General features: G+C 46.5%; 1 long non-coding RNA gene and 1 other non-coding gene across 2 annotated transcripts in view; both read left to right on the top strand.

Annotated features, from left to right (window-relative positions):
* Positions 1–19,364, top strand: part of LOC126473518 (uncharacterized) — a 675,218-nt gene that overhangs the window by 504,412 nt on the left and 151,442 nt on the right. The window lies entirely within an intron of this gene.
* Trnat-ugu (transfer RNA threonine (anticodon UGU)) lies at positions 9,500–9,573 on the top strand. Its single transcript has one exon. It is a non-coding gene; the product is annotated as a tRNA-Thr (tRNA).

Here is a 19,364-nt window from a genome sequence, read left to right as displayed (position 1 = left end):
GTCTCTGGTGGATGTGGCGTATCGTGGCATTCACCCTTTACGCTTGGCCGGGTGTCTCGCAAAACGCCCAGAGCTCGCACGAGCTCTGTTATGGGCGTGTGCTGTGCGCCAGACAGCCGCGATGTGGTCGCCGTCAGGCGAGCTGGTATCGTACTCTGGTATCACGCCGACGGCCTCTTATTGGCGACTGAGTGCGAGATGCTCAAGTATTCCTTTCGTCGCTGTAACGGGGACGCTCTGTTACCCACATTATCTCTCATCCGATTGCTGATGAGTATAAATGACAACGTAACAGGATTTATGGTACAATTGTCGGCCATAGTGTGGCGGAGTTCCGGTCCTCGGACGCCTCTGATATCCTTATACGCAGTACAACCAACACCACCGCGCTGCTCGCAGCCTCGGCTGCTCGTAGGTGCCCGGGCCGCGGTTCACTAGCTCCGGAAGGGAAGAGGTGACGCCGGGTGGGGGGTTGGTCGGGCGGCGGCGGCGGCAGCAGGAATGACTCCAACTAATTAGAGCTGCTTTCTTCCGCAATTAATTACAACTGAGGGGCGACGCAGCCTTCCGGTGGAACCGGCGGCGGGCCGGCGCGGGATTACGCCCAACTCTCCCTCCCACCCCCCCTCCAACCTCTTTCCCCCACTCGCCCACTCCAACCCACCCCAGGGTACCAAGTTGAGCGCAGCGAGGAAACGAACGGAGATAATCTGCGCGGCAGTTGCCGGGAGAGCCCTCAGCCGGAACCTCCGCAGGCAGCGGTCGCTTCTCAGGAGAAGCCGTGTGTTACCGGCGATGAAGTAGCGCTAGTCACTCTGGCAGACCGCCGATAAATGAGACAGCTAAATATCACCATCGCCCTCATCTTACCAGCTTTCTTCCAATGACTCAATAAGCACGGAAGTTATTGAATACTTGGCGAAACAGCTACGATTCTTATGCTAACACAAGGGACTATTGCTGCATGAAATAATAAGAAATTCATGTTGGTGCGTACGAGGGCGTTCAATAAGTAGTGCAGCACATTTTTTTCAAGGCCAATTTCAGTTGCAAAATGCGGAGTTTGTTGTGGGAGATCGTGAAATATTCTTGTGCTGGCGTAAGCTGTCGCCAACACACCGGTTGGCAAAGATGTAGCGCGAAGATCGATAGTAGGCTCTGGATCAAGCGCGCCTCCCACGAGAGAGGCCAGAGACACACCGACAAGCAACATGCCGCCAACGCCTTCTCGACAGCAAGTATTTACGCCAAGGCCGCTGACCGGAGGGCCTCACTGACTCACACATTTCAGTTTTGCGTCTGTCATTCAATCGCAGAGCGGGCTGACTTCGTGACAGGCTATGACAGTGCATAGTGACCAGATTAGTGACTATAGCGAGACTAAAGCTTGTAACAGCAGGGTTACCAATATTGTCTGCAAGAGGACTAATAAAATGGTTCAAATGGCTCTCAGCACTATGGGACTTAACTTCTTAGGTTATCAGTACCCTAGAACTTAGAACTACTTAAACCTAACTAACCTAAGGACATTACACACATCCATGCCCGAGGCTGGATTCGAACCTGCGACCGTAGCAGCAGCGCGGTTCCGGACTGAAGCGCCTAGAACCACTCGGCCACCACGGCCGATGTGAAGACTAATACTGAAGAGTTTGTACCAAAACACATGGACTCATGTAAATAAAAGAACTGTATCAACCCAAGTGTGCCTTTATGTTGTAGAAAGTGGATACCGGCCACCCATAACAACATCCTCTTCCTTACGGTACAAGACTCTACAATTCGCGCTTCGCGAAGTTCCGATAGATCGCAGCCCTATATGTTGCCTCCAAAATGTCCTCTGTAACGGAAGTGTGTTCCAAGCAGAGAGCTGCCATTGAGTTTCTTTTGGCGGAAAACCAGAGCGACGCAGATATCCACAGGCGCTTGCAGAATGTGCACAGAGATCTGGCAGTGAACAAAAGCACGATGAGTCGTTGGTCGAAACGTCTGTCATCGCAGCTTCATTGGTCTGTTCTTCCTCATCCATCCTACAGCCCGGATCTCGCACTTCCCTGACTTCCATCTGTTAATCCCAGTGAAGGATGCATACTGTGGGAAGCAGTTCGTGGTTGTTTGGATGATTATTGATACAAGAGGTTGGCTCTTACGTCGACCAGCATAGTGATAACATATGGCCATACAAACCTTCTTAGTGAAGTGGCGCGCGTCACACTGGACGGAGGTTATGCCGAAAAATTGGGTTTTGTAGCCAAAAGAATGGAAACTACTATAGTGCATTGAAATCCTAAATAAAACCAACTTTCAGAAAAAAATGTGTTACATTACTTATTGAACGCCCATCGTAATAAGCAGATTGTGCAAACAAATGGAAGCAAAACAACGCATGCTGGACCAAACATGGAAGACATACAGAGGAGATCAAACAAACGGAGCATTCCTCGTCAAATTAAGCCTGTTGCTACAGGGTAGGCGTAACAAAACCGGCCCATCCATGCACTTTAAGGTAGGCAACTTAACTTACATAATCTGCCCCAGGTAAGGATGAAGTAAGTTCGCTTGCCTATCTAACGGTGCATGAAATACTTTCTGAGCCATTTTTATTCGGAGCACCCTGTGTAAACATAAGTCTTAATTTGAGAAAGAAACCTCTGAGAATGTACTTCTGTAGTGTACCGCTTAAATGGTTCAAATGGCTCTGAGCGCTATGGGATTTAACATCTGAGGTCATCAGCCCCCTATAACTTAGAACTAATTGAACCTAAGTAACGTAAGGACATCACACACATCCATGCCGAGACAGGATTCGAACCTGCGACCGTAGCGGTCGCTCCGCTCCAGACTGTAGCGCCTAGAACCGCACGGCCACTCCGGCCGTGTAGTGTACCATTGTATGGAGGTGAATCAAGGAATGTGCAAAAATTGGGAAAGAAGAGAATAGAGTATGCTGCTAGGTGGAGTACTTAAAATGAAATGGAAAGATAATAAATGAGGAGATTCTCCTCAATATTGGCGAGGAAAGGAATGTGTGGGAAGCACTGACTAGTCAGGACGGTATGGTAGGACGTATGTTACAATATGCAGCAGGGAGCAGTGAAGAGGATGACAGAGAGTAAAGTATACAGGGTGTTAACTTATGTGCGGGAATGCTCTGGCGAATGGATAGAGGACTCACAAAGCATCAAAAAAGTTCGTATGGTCAATTTTTATTTATTTTCGTAGTTACAGACACTTTTTTGTTGTTACACGTTTGCTTCGTTTCTATATTTTTGTTTTCAGGTTTTCGGCTTGCTTCTACAAGCACTTTTTCTTTTCAAATTTAGTCTTCTAATCGCTAAACGAAGTGCTCAAAATGTCTATCATTAGTTCTGACACAAGCTTCTAAACGCCATGTCATTGATATGCCTACTCCCTCCCACATTCCAGGCGTCTTCTGTATCTGCTGAAATCCTTCTCGAACTAGCTGGCGAAGAACGTCAACGTTTGCAGTATGTCTTACATACACAGTGTCTGCGCCCGAAAATAAAAGTCCAATGGCTTGAGATCAGTAAATCGAGCAGGCAAGGATGTTATTGCCTCATGACCTACCCATTTATTTCGAAGGAGCTGATTTAAAATTGTTCTCGTCTGCAGGGTAAAGTGAGGTCACACGCCCAGTCGTTCATAACCACATGTTCTGATGTAAGTGTAGTGGGATGTCTTTCAGCAAAACATTTAAAAGCTTCATTAAAATTTCATCATATGATCCTCCAGTCAGTGCTCCACGGAAAATGAAATGTTACAGTTAATCCGTTTCCAGTTATGTCAGCCCATACATTAACGCTAAACCGTTGTTGTCTCGTTTCCAAAACTGCAAAAGGATTCTAATCCGCCCGTACGTGAATAAATTCGGCACTCCATTTCTGGTAAACTTCGCTTCATCAATAAATGACATGGTGTTCAGAAAGTGTTGGTCCTGGTCACGCATTCCCAGTAACCAACAACAAAAAGGTTGTCTGGACTTAAAATCTGTTTCAGTATGACGTTGCAGTCTATGAAGATAGCCCAGATAAAGGAGTTGTTCTGCTAACACTTTCCACACTGTCACGTGAGTCACATTCTCAGTTGCTGTTGTTTGCCTGGTACTGCGGCTATCATTGTCCTCAATCTGACGAGGTACTCAATGTTCTGAATCAGCTATTCTGACACAGTTGGGTCTTCCACAGTGAAATGTTTTCAGGAGAGCTGGTCTCCACAAGATGTTCATGTATCCTGTGAAACGTGTTATTGTTCGGCCTCTGCTGATTACAATACACTTTACCCAGAAATGAAAAGTACACACTAGTCCAGTAAGAATACGGCCAAGCGGGCGTCACGCGTCATATGCAACATGTCGCTCTCGAGTTGACGGCGCTAAAGCACGCTTGTCCTTTGGCGCCTGTCTCGAAAATAGCCGTTCGATGCGTGGTAGGGGAAGGCTGTTCAGTACGTGCTGAATACCAGTCGAAGAAGAAGTGTAGAGGAAGCTTCCACTACTGATTGTGTTCTCCATGATAAAAGGGTTTGTTTATTTATTAGTATCATGACAAGTAAGGTAAACAGAAGAAGACTTTGACTTAACACTTCCCTGCACAAACAACATTTGAAACGAAAAATAAAGATATCTCTAGAACCAAGCAGCAAATTTGAAAACAAAAAGACAGAACGGAAACACGTAACAGTACAAACGTTTCTGCAAATAAGAAAATAAAAAAATTTGTTCGTATGTATATATTAACTTTCTGCTTTTTTTAAAGTCCTCTATTCATTCCCCAGAGATTTCCCTACATGTAAGCTAAGGGAAAATGTAAGAAGGGAACTGGTGGCAAACCGCAAGAAACCAGTAAACCAGTCACAGCATTGATAACAAAACCCATTAATGAATCACAATGGCAGTGTGCGGAGATATGAGGAAGAAAGATTACACAGGTTCAAATGTAGAAAATGCAAGTGGTTCCTTACAGTTCATTGATAGGTTCCTTTTAACTGCAGTTTGTCCACTAAAAGACTTTGTTCACCGTACACTTGTATGCTACTAAAGTGTATGAGATCTGTATCACCTCGAACTAACAGCAAATATTGAGAGAACGCGAACACGTACCCATCGAATGGTCACAGCTTTGTTTCACCTTGGAGAGAGATTAACAGAAATATTGAAAATCTTACGTGGCAGACACTCGAAGAAAGAAGCCGGACATATCGTTTAGGAAACTCCAAGAACAGTCATTCAGAGCAGAAACTGCTGATGCTCTTAAGCTCCATTTGCACCTCTCCTGCAGAGACCGAGCATATAAAATTTGACGAGTAAGATGTAGGAGGTTATGGGTGTAGGTTACAGGAGACTGGTCACAGATGTAGATTACGTGAGACTTGAACTGCCAGGTGAGCCACCCTGATTTAGGGGCTTAGCGCCGTTTCTCTGAATCACTATAGCACAGAAGTATGCTCCCTTCTCACGCTCCATCTGGGACTGGGACGTGAAGATACCTTTATACAATGAAGAGTCAAAGAAACTGGTACAACTGCCTAATACCGTGTAGGGCCCCACGCGAGCACGCAGAAGTGCGGCAACACGAACGTGATATGGACTCGACTAATAAGTAGTGCTGGAGGGAACTGACGCCATGAATCCAGCAGGGCTGTCCATAAATCCGTAAGAGTACTAGGGGGTGGAGATCTCTTTTGAACAGCACGTTGCAAGGCTTCCCAGATCTGCTCAATAATTTTCATGTCTGGGGAATTTGGTGGCCAGCGGAAGTGTTTAAACTGACAAGAGAGTTCCTGGAGCCACTCTGTAGCAATTCTGGACGTGTGAGGTGTGCGTTGTCCTGCTGGAATTGCCCAAATCCGTCGGAATGCACACGGGATATGAATGGATGGAGGTGATCAGACACGATGCTTACGTGCGTGTCACCTGTCAGAATCTTGACATGCAGAGTTCATGGATTCATGAGGTTGTCTCCATACCCGTACACGTCCATCCGCTCGATACAATTTGAAACTAGACACGTCCGACCAGGCAACATGTTTCCAATCATCTACAGTCCAATGTCGGTGTTGACGGGCCCAGGCGAGGCGTAAAGCTTTATGTCGTATAGTCATCAAGGGTAGACGAGTGGGCTTTCGGCTCCGAAAGCCCATATCGATGATATTTCGTTGAATGGTTCGCACGCCGACACTTGTTGCAGGTCCAGCATTGAAATCTGAAGCCGGCCGCTGTGACCGAGCGGTTCTAGCCGCTTCAGTCTGGAACCGCGCTGCTGCTACGGTCGCAGGTTCGAATCCTGCCTCTGGCAGGGATGTGTGTGATGTCCTTATGTTAGTTAGGTTTAAGTAGTTCTAAGTCTAGGGGACTGATGACCTCAGATGGTAAGTCCCATAGTGCTCAGAGCCATTTCAACCATTTTTTGAAATCTGCAGCAGTTTGCAGAAGGGTTGCACTTCCGTCTCGTTGATCGATTCTCTTTAGTCGTCGTTGGTCCCATTCTTGCAGGATTTTTTTTCCGGCCGCAGCGATGTCAAATTTGATGTTTTACCGGATTCCAGATATTCACGGTACACTCGTGAAATGGTCGTAGAGGGAAATCCCCACTTCTTCGCTACGTCAGAAAGGATGTATCCTATCGCTCGTGCGCCGACTATAACACCACGTTGAAACTCACTTAAACCTTGACAAAAGAATGGTTCAAATGGCTATGAGCACTATGGGACTTAACTTCTGAGGTCATCAGTCCCCTAGAACTTAGAACTATTTAAACCTAACTAACCTAAGGACATCACACACATCCATGCCCGAGGCAGGATTCGAACCTGCGATCGTAGCGGTCGCGCGGTACCAGGCTGTAGCGCCTAGAACCGCTCGGCCACACCTGCCGGCAAATCTTGACAACATGCCATTGTAGCAGCAATAACCGATCTAACAACTGCGGCAGACACTTATTGTCTTGTGTAGGCGTTGCCTACAGCGCGGTATACGCCACAGTAAGAGGTATCCTCAGGCGCACAGGTCACAGTGTTCTTCAAAAGACGCTGTGCTAATATTCTCCGCCTTATACCTCCCCGTTAGGTCAGTTCACAGTACAGGAATGTATAGCGTTCGATTTCTGGATTGGCTGCTACGCAGAATGGAAGAAAGAGGGCTAAGGTGAGAGACGGCGGAGGGTAAGTAGGACGCCTTAGGGAAACACAGGAGGCGCCCACGACGGCTGGGTTTCAGCTTGGAGGGGCTGAGGAGCCGCGGAACGTGTCCGCAGCCCCGGCGCCGGGAATCAGCGCGACCCACTTTGTGTTTATGAGAACCAAAGCCAGAGCCGGCTGGAGCATCTTCGCTGTAGGCCGGGCCGCGGGCCGCGGGCCGCAAACCGTCTCTAGCCGAAAGCGAATCCTGCTACTGGGCGATTCCCTAGGAGGCGATATAGCCTGCAGCGTGGTACGCACTTGCTGCCAAATGTTATGTCGGCGTGCAGAATACTTCACATGCGCTTCATAAAAGCCAAACGTGGCAGTCTGTGTACAGGGTGAACCTTAATTCTCCTTTTTGCTGCCCTATCCCGTGTCCTCACGGGATCAGCGTCGGCATGTTAATCTGGATTTGACAACGTTAGTGATAGAGGTTGGTCGTATGTCTTCCCCCCACCGCTCTCGTGAGGGTTTTGTGTAGCCCATCTTCTGCGCCTACTGTAATCCCATGCGAAAATTTCCGAAATCATTTATTTTTCAAAATGTTTCGGCACGTATCTTCAATGTCGTGTTTGGATTGTTTGAATCGTGTCAATGCAAACTAATAGTATATATACTAAGATGGTATCTGTTCTTACGGACATGTCCGAAAGAACAGATACCATCTTAGTATATAGACTGCTGGCCACCGTAAATGCAACACCCTGAAGGAAGCATCCGAATCAAGTGAAATTTACACCATGGTTTTGCAGCGATTAGATATGCAACTGATTAGAATTTCATCGCAGACGCGCATCACGCGCGCCTGTGGCGCCACCTCATAGCGGCATTTAAGGCTTGGCGATTTCGACGAGTGTACGTTCGGCACGTGTGTTTACCTTGTGGTTGTTTCACAAGACGATCAGTTATGCCTCGTAGACAACAGCGAACATCTTTTGATCAAGTATCCGAGTTCGACAGAGGAAGGATAGTGGCTTACCAAGATTGTGGATTATCATACAGAGAAATCGCTAGTCGTGTTGGACGAAACCAAACAACTGCAATGCGGATATGTGACCGTTGGATGCAGGAGGGTACGACGGACCGACGTGGTCGATCGCATTCCCCTCGGTGCACCACTGCACGTGCTGATAGGCAAATTGTGCGCATGGCAGTGACGGATCGCTCAGTGACATCCCGAACCATAGCACAGCACATTGCGTCTGTAACGCATCATCCAGTGTCTGCGCGTACCATTCGACACCGTTTACAGCAGAGTGGTCTGTCCGCAAGACGTCCATTGCTTCGTCTACCATTGACGCAGAACCACAGACGTCTCCGTCGCCAATGGTGTGATGACAGACGGATGTGGAAGGCAGAATGCAATGACGTTGTCTTTACTGACGGGGCACGCTTCTGTCTGCAGCACCACGATGGTCGGATTCGAGTGTGGAGACACCGTGGAGAGAGGATGCTGGACAGCTGCATTATGCACCGCCACACTGGTCTTGCACCGGGTATTATGGTATGGGGCGGTATTGGATATTGCTCTCGCACGCCTCTAGTACGCATTGCCGGTACTTTAAATAGCCGGCGCTACATATCCGAGGTGCTGGAGCCAGTTGTCCTTCCTTACCTTCAGGGCTCGGCCACAGCCATATTTCAACAGGATAATGCGCGACCACACGTGGCACGCATTGTCCAAAGGTTCTTCGTCAATAACCAGATTGAATTGCTTCCCTGGCCGGCTCGCTCTCCGGATCTTTCGCCGATAGAAAACATGTGGTCCATGGTTGCTCAACGAGTGACCCAGATTACATCCCCAGCTGCCACACCAGATGATCTTTGGCAACGTGTGGAAGCTGCTTGGGCTGCTGTACCCCAGGAACACATCCAACGTCTCTTTGACTCAATGCCGAGACATGTGGCAGCGGTGATCTCCAACAATGGCGGCTACTCTGGCTACTGATTCTGGCAGGAACCACATGTCACAGACGTCTGTAAACGTAATCATTTGATACTTGGTCAACATGTTATCTACAAAATAAATTTTGTTGTGCTACCTCTCGTCTTTCTTGGTGTTGCATTTACGGTGGCCAGCAGTGTATATATAGCTAAGGCTCACCGGCCACTTGACCATCTTCTTCTTCTGTGCAAATGCACAAACAGGGCCCGAACTCTTACGGGAATCGGCAACGCGCCGCGAGTAATGAGTATAATGGGCGGGGGCACTACGAATGTAGTGCGGGACAACACGTTGAGAATGCGGGTTTCGCGGGAGGCGTGCCAGAGATAAATCGCTGCAGTCGCGCTATCCTCTGTGTCCTCGGTGGCTCAGATGGATAGAGCGTCTGCCATGTAAGCAGGAGATCCCGGGTTCGAGTCCCGGTCGGGGCACACATTTTCATCTGTCCCCGTTGACGTGTGTCAACGCCTGTAAGCAACTAATGGTGTTCATTTCATTGTAATCTAATAGTGCCCATGACGTCTTTCATGCAACGCCCAGTGTCGACATGTATCATTGGCTTACTTTTCGTTGCAAACAGAATGTTACTAACGACTTGTGTTAACAGAAAGAGTAAAACAGGAAGAATAACCAGTACGCCAACAGCAACTGACTAAGGTTCAAATGGCTCTGAGCACTGTGGGGCTAAACATGCACGGTGCAGGGTTATTCCAACTGTCCCACGAGTTAGCGTCTCTTCCCGTTCCGTTAGCGAGCGGAGCGTTGTTATCAGTGTAATCTTGTCTACGACGTCCCTACGGAAGCAATAGATTGGAGGCTGCAACTCTACTCTTTCGCAGCTGGCCGTTGTGGCCGAGCGGTTCTAGGCGCTTCAGTCCGGAACCGCGCTGCTGCTACGGTCGCAGGTACGAATCCTGCCTCGGGCATGGATGTGTGTGATGTCCTTACGTTAGTTAGGTGTAAGTACTTTTATGTGTAGAGGACTGATGACCTCAGATGTTAAGCCCCATAGTGCTTGGAGTCATTTTTTTCACTCGGTGCGGAAGCTGAATTGTCCCCGTGTGTCTCTAGAGGATGATTTAGAAGTAACTATAGACACATCGTGTCTGTAATGTATGCATCAAAATAAGAGTAAATGCTAGATAAAGTGTTATGTGGCATTCCTTTACTTAAGAGTTATGCAGTAGAGCAGGGATCACGAGTGGAACACAAACAAAACAAAAATAATGCTTTTCACAAAGCAACTATACTAAGGTACCCGAAATTCCACATAACTACGTACTGTACATTTGTCCCAGAACTTGTTCAAAATGATGTCCACGTAGATGAAGACATGCCCTGCGTCTTGCCGCTCCAGCAATGTTGCTGGCTCCGTTTATCTCATTCTGCACATCTGCGCGGCCTCATTCACTATGCTGCAGTAGTTGTGAAACATTCTCAACTGCAACACCATACACGAGCTCCTTGAGACTGCCGCAACGGTAAATGTCCGGGGCTTAAGATCCGGGGAAGCCACTTGTCGGGATAAGCAGTAGCTTGCCTCCCGATTGAAATATCCACAGGCACAGTCGTGCATAAACTGTATGTTAGTTCGTGTAGCGAGTGGGACACCAAATAGTAGACTACCTAATTCATGTTCCAAAAACTGTTCCGAGTAACTGATTGTCCACTATACCACATCAGATGTTCACTTTAAAACGATGTTGATATTCTCGTATTGTAGTTACACGAGGATTCTCATACTCCACAGATGTTAACGCTACGGCATCCGTAAACAGTACCCGACGACTGAACACTGAATCGGCAGCAAGGTGCTCCAGTAACCACTGACAGAAATTCTGACGACAGTGATAGCCCACAGGTATCAGATCCTGTATTTTCTGCAGGTGAAGTGGGTGGGACTGCTGTCTCCGATGCAGACGCCATACAGTTAATTGAGGAATCCCTACAGTGGCACTTCTATAGCGGGTATTTATTGTTGGATATTCATGTACCATTTCCAAGTTGCTCTGAACACCCACTCCATCCAGATAAGCATGACCTCACCGTGGCGCATCACGAAAACCGTATTCCCTTAATCGCCTGTCCACAGCTGTGAAAGTCTGATGGTTTGGTGGTAGTCTCCTGTTTGGAAACGTTTCCGTACACCACCGTCATGCTGCTCGGGTGTTGCCCTCTGCTACTGAATGGTTCGCACGCTGACACTTCTTGAAGGCTCAGCATTGAAATCTGAAACAATTTGCGGAAGAGTCATTTCTGTCACGTTGAACGATTCTCTTCAGTCGTCGTTGTTGCCGCTCTTGCAGGGTCTTTTTCCTACCGCAGCGATGTCGGAGATTGGATGTTTTTCCGGATTGCTGATTCTCACGGTACACTCGCGAAATGGTCGTACGGGAAAATTGCCACTTCATCGCTACCTCGGAGATGCTGTGTCCTATCACTCGTGCGACGACTCCTATCTTGATAACCTGCCATTGTAGCAGCAGTAAGCGATCTAACAAGTGCGTCAGACACTAGTCTTATATAGGCGTTGCCCACCGCAGTACCATATTCTGCCTGTTTAGATAAGTTTGTATTTGTATATGTATCCCAGTTTCATTGGCGCTTCTGGATATTTTGATGCATACGCTACACCCACGAGGTGTGTGCATTTACTTTTGAATCAGGCTGTATAATAGCCGAAATCAAACTTGGTGAAACGTACACAACTGGCCATGAAAATTGCTACACCAAGAAGAAATGCAGATGATAAACGGGTATTCATTGGACAGATATATTATACTAGAACTGACATGTGATACATTTTCACGCAGTTTGGGTGCATAGATCCTGAGAAATCAGTACCCAGAACAACCACCTCTGGCCATAATAACGGCCTCGATACGCATGGGCATTGAGTCAAACAGAGCTTGGATGGCGTATACAGGTACAGCTGCCCATGCAGCTTCAACACAATATCACAGTTCATCAAGAGTAGTGACTGGCGTGTTGTGACGAGCCAGTTGCTCGGCCACCATTGACCAGACGTTTTCAATTGGTGAATGTGCTGGCCAGGGCAGCAGTCGAACATTTTCTCTATCCAGAAAGGCCCGTACAGGACCTGCAACATGCGGTCGTGCATTACCCTGCTGAAATATAGAGTTTCGCAGGGATCGAATGAAGGGTAGAGCCACGGGTCGTGACACATATGAAATGCAACGTCCACTTTTCAAAGTGACGTCAAAGCGAACAAGAGATGACCGAGACTTGTAACCACTGGCACCCCATACCATCACGCTGGGTGATACGCCAGTATGGCGATGACGAATACACGCTTCCAACGTGCGTTCACCGCAATGTCGCCAAACACGGATGCGACTATCATGATGCTGTAAACAGAAACTGGATTCATCAGAAGAAATGACGTTTTGCCATTCGTGCAGCCAGGTTCGTCGTGAGTACACCATCGCAGGCGCTCCTGTCTGTGATGCAGGGTCAAAGGTATCCTGAGCCATGGTCTCGGGGTTTATAGTCCATGCTGCTGCAAACGTCGTCAGACTGTTCGTGCAGATGATTGTTGTCTTGCAAACGTCCCCATCTGTTGACTCAGGGATCGAGACGTGGCTGCACGATCCGTTACAGCCATGCGGATAAGATGCATCTCGACTGTTGGTGATGCCTTTGGGATCCACCACGGCGTTCCGTATTAACCTCCTGAACCCACCGATTCCATATTGTTTGGAGACTTTCGTCATGTCAGCACGTTGTAGGTGTCGCCACCGGCACCAACCTTGTGTGAATGCTCTGAAAAACTAATCATTTGCATGTCACAGCATCTTCTTCCTGTCGGTTAAATTTGGCGTCTGTAGCACGTCATCTTCGTGGTGTAGCAAGTTTAATTGCCAGTAGTGCATAATAAATGGAGGCAGCACAAGAGAAAATAAGCACCGGAACGATTACTGATACGTACAAGGGATGAATAACAGAAGGCTTCTCAAATTAAGTTTAGATTATAAAGTGTATGTGAGGCGAATGGTCGAGGGAGCTAAGAAGAGACGGGTGGTTTGTGTGAAGACGAAAATGACTTAAAATTTTAATCCAAGTCTGTAATTGTTTACACGAAAGTTCGTTTCTCAGAAACTAATTTCGCGACACTCGATGTTCTGTATTGGTAACTTCGGTTCCATTAACACTAGAGACGAGAGTTGTGTCTGACAGCAAACTGGCCAGCGATGATCATACTGAGTCCCCCATAAATAAGGCGTCGTTCCAGCTTTTATCCCGGCGGCGCCTCGATCTGTTGGGAGAGGCGGTGCCGGGGGCTGGAGCCGGTACAGCGGGTGCCTGGGACACGCCGGCGAAGGCAACGCCCCCCTCCCAGTTAAGCCGCACAGTAGCCAGCCATTGTAGCGCGGCGTTCCCCAGGACGCGCCCTTAATGAGCTCCCCTCCATCCAGAATGGCTTTGTCGGCAGAGACCTCCGGGCCAGTCTGCCGGACTGCATACCAGACCTGCGACGGGGCGCTCGGCTGCTCAGGCGCTCCTTGCATCTGCATCTATGGTAGTGGCAATCAGTATAAAGGGGTGCGTACTTGCAGGAAAATTAGCATTGTCGGTTGGAATAGTTGCGCACAGTGTATCCACAGTAGTGTGAAATCCATTATACCGACAACTGCAGTCAAATAGTATCACATTCGATTGCTGTAGTAAAGCATGTACAAGACATCAACAATTCTGGTGGTAGAGTGGATCTCGGTATACAGGCAGTCGGTGTTCGTGTGTGCGTACGTGCCTATACTGCACATAGGAAACTGGCACCCCTAGCGACAGTGTGGCTTGTGTACATAAACCACGATTGTGACAATACCACGCGGAAAACAGTTTTCATGAGATGAGAAACTGAAAATCGGGGGTACAACAAAAAAGGAACTCCCTAATCGTCAAGAATTTCAACTGTTCTCGTATACTTGATTGGTAATTTAGTTAGATTGTGCACACGATAAGGACAGAACGGAAAATATGGGTAAAGTAGAAAATAATCTGAGATATAGGAAGGATTACTTTTGCTCAAAGGCCACAAACCTCTATTCTTCGTGTCTCATATTGCGTAGCACATTTAAATGTAAGTACGGTTACTGTTATGAATCAGTTAATCATCTGCTCACAGACGCTGTCTAACACCACATCGCCAGACAGTTACAGTGTATCAACTTTTGGATCGTTGACGGTAGCAGCAATCGGGATAACAGAGCAGCCGATACAAAGTGTTCCGAAAGGTTCAGACTTTCAACAATCAGTGCTTGGAGACCGGCGACCACCTTATCGCACCGTTACCACAGCTAGTCGTTGAGGGATCACAGAAAACTTATTTATGTTGTTGTTGTTGTTGATGATGATGATGTTCTTGTGGTCTTCAGTCCAGACACTGACTTCCGCGCTACTCTATTTTGTCCGAGCCTCTTCATCTCCCAGTACCTACTGCAACCTACATTCTTCTTAATCTGCTAAGTGTATTCATCTCCTGGTCTCCCTCTACGATTTTTTCCCTCCACGCTTCCCTCCAATACGAAATATGTGATCCTTTGATGCCTCAGAACGTGTCCTACCAACCGATCCATTCTTCTAGTCAAGTTGTGCCACAGATTCCTCATCTCCCCAATTCCATTCAGTACGTCCTCATTAGTTACGTGATCTACCCATCTAATCTTTAGAATTCTTCTGTAGCACCACGTTTCGAAAGCTTGTATTCTCTTCTCGTCTAAACTACTTACTATCCATGTTTCATTGTCATACATGGCTACACTCCAAATACCGTCAGAAAAATTCCTGACAGTTAATTCTATATTCGATGTTAACAAATTTCTCTTCTTCAGAACAGCTTTCCTTGCCATAGCCAGTCTACATTTTATATCCTCTCTACTTCGACCATCAGTTATTTCGCTTTTCATATAGCAAAACTCGTCTACTGCTTTAACTGTCTCATTTCCTAATCTGATTACCTCAGCATCACATGATTTAATTCGACTACGTTCCATTATCCTTGTTTCGCCTTTGTTGATGTTTATCTTATATCCTCCTTTCAAGACACCGTCCATTCCGTTCAATGCCTCTCAATACACAGATTGAATAACAATCCTGTCTCACTCCCTTCTCAAAAAAAAAAAAAATGTTCAAATGTGTGTGAAATCTTATGGGACTTAACTGCTAAGGTCATCAGTCCCTAAGCTTACACACTACTTAACCTCAATTATCCTAAGGACAAACACAAACACCCATGCCCGAGGAAGGAATCGAACCTCCGCCGGAACCAGCTGCACAGTCCATGACTGCAGCGCCCTAGACCGACTCCCTTCTCAACCACTGCTTCCCTTTCGTGTCCCTCGACTCTTATAACAGCTATCTGGTTTCTGTATAATTTGTAAATAGCCTTTCGCTCCCTGTATTGTATGAATGCCGCCTTCAGAATTCGAAAAAGAGTATTCCAGTCGAAATTGTCAAAAGCTATCTCCTTAGCCTATCTTTTAAGATAAGTCGTAGGGTCAATATTGCCTCGCGTGTTCCTAAATTTTTGCGGAATCCAAACAGATCTTCCCGGAGATCTTCTTCTACGTGTTTTTCCATTCTTCTGCAAAGAATTCGTGTTAGTATTTTGCAGCCGTGACTTGTTAAACTGATATAAATGGTTCAAATGGCTCTGAGCACTATCGGAACATCTGAGGTCATCAGTCACATAGAACTTAGAACTACTTGAACCTAACTAAGCTAAGGACGTCACAGACATCCATGCCCAAGGCAGGAGTCGAACCTGCGACCGTAGCAGTCGCCGGCGTTAAACTGATAGTTCGGTAATTTTCACATCTGTCAACACCCTGTTTTCTTTGGGGTTGGAATTATCATATTCTTCTTGAAGTCTGAGTGTATTTTGCCTGTCCCATACATCTTGCTCACCAGATGGAAGACTTTTGTCACGGCTGGATTTCCCAGTAGTTCTAACGGAACTTATGTAGGTTACCAGTCGGCAATGGGATCGGTAGGTATGCGACCCGAGGCGTCGGCCTTCCATGTCAGTATTGGCTCTTCAACAAAAAAGTTTGGCGACCAATGAGCAGAAGAGACGTGTTTTACACTATCGAAGATGAGCAAGTGCTTTTAGCTGTCAAGGTATGTATTTTAGAACACATGTTTCCTATACTGTTTTGCTTCGAATGGTGGTTCATGTCGTATCTATGAATGAACCATTCCTCCCGGAACAATCTGTTCAAAAATGGCTGAGATGGCTCTGAGCACTATGGGACTTAACATCTGAGGTCATTAGTCCCCTAGAACTTAGAACTACTTAACCCTAACTTACCTAAGGACATCACACACACCCATGCCCGAGGCAGGATTCTAACCTGCGACCGTAGCAGTCGCGCGGTTCCCGACAGTAGCGCCTAGAACCGCTCGGCCACCACGGCCGGCGGGACACTGTATCTGGGGCGTTCTTACTACAGTTTGTGCTGGTATGGCCTTCAGCACAGGTTCAGCCTAGGCGTCTATAGATCCTAAATACGGCCCTGCGTAAGAGGAAGTTAGCATGGGGGAGTGCAAAGGGACGTTGCCAGTTACGATGCGGCACCTGCGCTGTGAGCCTTCAAGCTGACTGCTGGCGGTGGCAGGGCGCCCCGGCCGTGACCCTTCGCACGCCGGCCAGTGCAGCGGCCTTTATCGGCGCCAGAGGGGACCACAACAGCGTCCAGGCGCGGCCGGTGGCAGCGGCAGCGGCAGTGGCGGCGGTGTCGTGCCCGCCCTACCGGGAGCGTGTGACGTGCGGCGCGCGAATCCAGATAACACTGTTTGCAATTACGCCCTCCTTAACTGCCGTCTGCCGTGCATCTCGATCGTCATTCCTTAACAGATTTTTGCGTGACGAAAGCTGTAAAAACGATCAATATGCCCACAGCGTTCCTTCTTTCACGAAAAAAAATGAGGCTGACAGGAAACCTGCGGTCGCTACTGGCTGCATGAATGAAGTCCTCCAGCCGTGAGAGGACGTGACTTTTGTGATAAAACGACATCCATATTTATGAGCAAATCCACTTAAAATTCGTATTCTTATGTGTCTTGTTCGTATTCCTCTATTTGGATACTTAGTTTTCTCCAACATATCTTACGAATGTAGGAGGTTTTATGCTTATACAGACGTCTATCAGTTGTAAAATTAAGTAACAAGTTTTTCTCATTTTGGAGAACGAAAAACATCTCTGTGACAATCAACACGGATTCCTCAAATTCTGAAACAGCTCAGTCTGCTCGTACCATTTTTCTGACGTGGTACACTGTATTGTTTTCCCCTTTGTGTTTTGATCCGATGATGTCCTGCCGAAACGCCTAATGTATCTGACTACGCAAAGTACTACCCAGATAGTTAATTTTGTACAGTTGGAAAGCTCTGTAGCTGCTGTATTAAAATTAATCATCGTCAGAGATTGAAATCATCTCAGCCCCACACTAAAATTTTGATAGCGAGAAATTTAGAGACACGAGTAGCACAAGAAAAGCTTCAGTGACGTGTTCAAAAAAATATAGTAATTTTCAGTCGTGTATGTGTTAAGTGCTCATGTATGTCAACTACACTTAATAGAATTGACTCATCGCGTCGGACTTTATGGTAGTCTTGAGTCTTGGTGCCCATGGTGAATAAGGTAGTGCTTCATGGGGCTGATATTTTGCCCCTGATTAGAGTACCAGGTGACCCAGACAATTACAAGGGGAGGGGGTGGAGGGGGGGATGGCTTACGGCTAAACGCAGAATTCTAACAGGTGGTGATTTTGCTGGAAAACCTAGAATTCTCAGGATATTACATTTTACCTGAAAAAATGAGGAAAATCTCTTGGAATGTCATAAAATGTCTGGAATTCTATACTTTTAAACCTAGCATTTTTTTATGTAGCTTTATAAACCACAAATTATAAAGCACTCATTGTTACGACGTAAAGTCAGCGCCGGCACGCCAAATCGAGAACGACAGGGGAGAGAAGACTGTGATAAGACGTCAGCCAATCGCAAGCTGACATACCCCTCTCCAGGACGACAACGCGACAACAGCGGCCCGTATGTGAAAAGGACATAAGCGCCGCAACCGAGTGGTCATGGCCCGGCTGAATAGCAACCTCAAGATTAGGCACTTGTATAACAGCGACACCTATCGTTACTTCGCTTGTACACTTTATGTAGTTCAGACTTGGAATTGTTTTTACTGAAGAAGATTCGTTATTGTGTATGTCGCCCTTTGCTTGCGACACATCTGTGTAATTGGCAAAGTTAAGAATTGTCATTCACTTTTTGTAATAAACCTCATTAATACGATTTGTTTGAAATGTTTGTCTAGCGAACCGAGTACGCAGGTTTCCTAGACCCCACATGGAGGGGAGACAATACTTAATCTTCAAGACAATGTTGATCATATGAATATTATTGGTTGTGAACTATCGATGTTTAAATACCTCGGTTAAACTACTGGTATAGTGAAATTACTTGAAAAATTAAACTTTTCTGCCTGTGCCAAATTTCTACACGTATTGCGTGTTTCGAGTTGGGCCTTTGATGTTTCAATAAATCATTGGGGCTTGCATAAACGAAACATTAAAAAATAATATCTAATACTCGTTTTGTAAATTATTTAAACTCTTTGATTTTTAGCAGAAAATTCTGTTATGTTGTATGCCTGCTTAAGTTTAATTAGATTGCTCTCAGTTGAATAATTTTTCTTTTGTTTTGAGTGGCTTGTATCAGGTGTCACAACATTATAAACCTATTGTCTTTGTACTGTTTTATAGGAATTCGTAGCTCTTACAAATTTTTTTAATCAAATGTTTTTTATTCCAGTCTTTGACCACAATATGAATTCTTTAGACGATGACCGGTTTCAGTCCATAATGACCATCCGCAGATCTTTTTTACACCATGTCCTAAAGTGATAAGGCGATAATGGCACCGTCAAAACATATAATCAGCATAGCATCGTCATATAGATCTAAAATAAGGTGTAGAATAGGCCGCATCGTCCACACAATCATTATTGCAACGGGATGAGTAGCCAGTTGCAATAATGACTGTGTGGACGGTGCGGCCTATTCTACACCTTATTTTAGATCTATATGACGATGCTATGCTGATTATATTTATATGTTTTGACGGTGCCATTATGGCCGTATCACTTTAGGACATGGTGTAAAAAAGATCTGAGGATGGTCATTACGG

Source organism: Schistocerca serialis, chromosome 4, assembly GCF_023864345.2.
Source record: "Schistocerca serialis cubense isolate TAMUIC-IGC-003099 chromosome 4, iqSchSeri2.2, whole genome shotgun sequence".
NCBI lineage: Eukaryota > Metazoa > Arthropoda > Insecta > Orthoptera > Acrididae > Schistocerca > Schistocerca serialis.
This window is presented reverse-complemented; position numbering and strand designations above follow the sequence as displayed.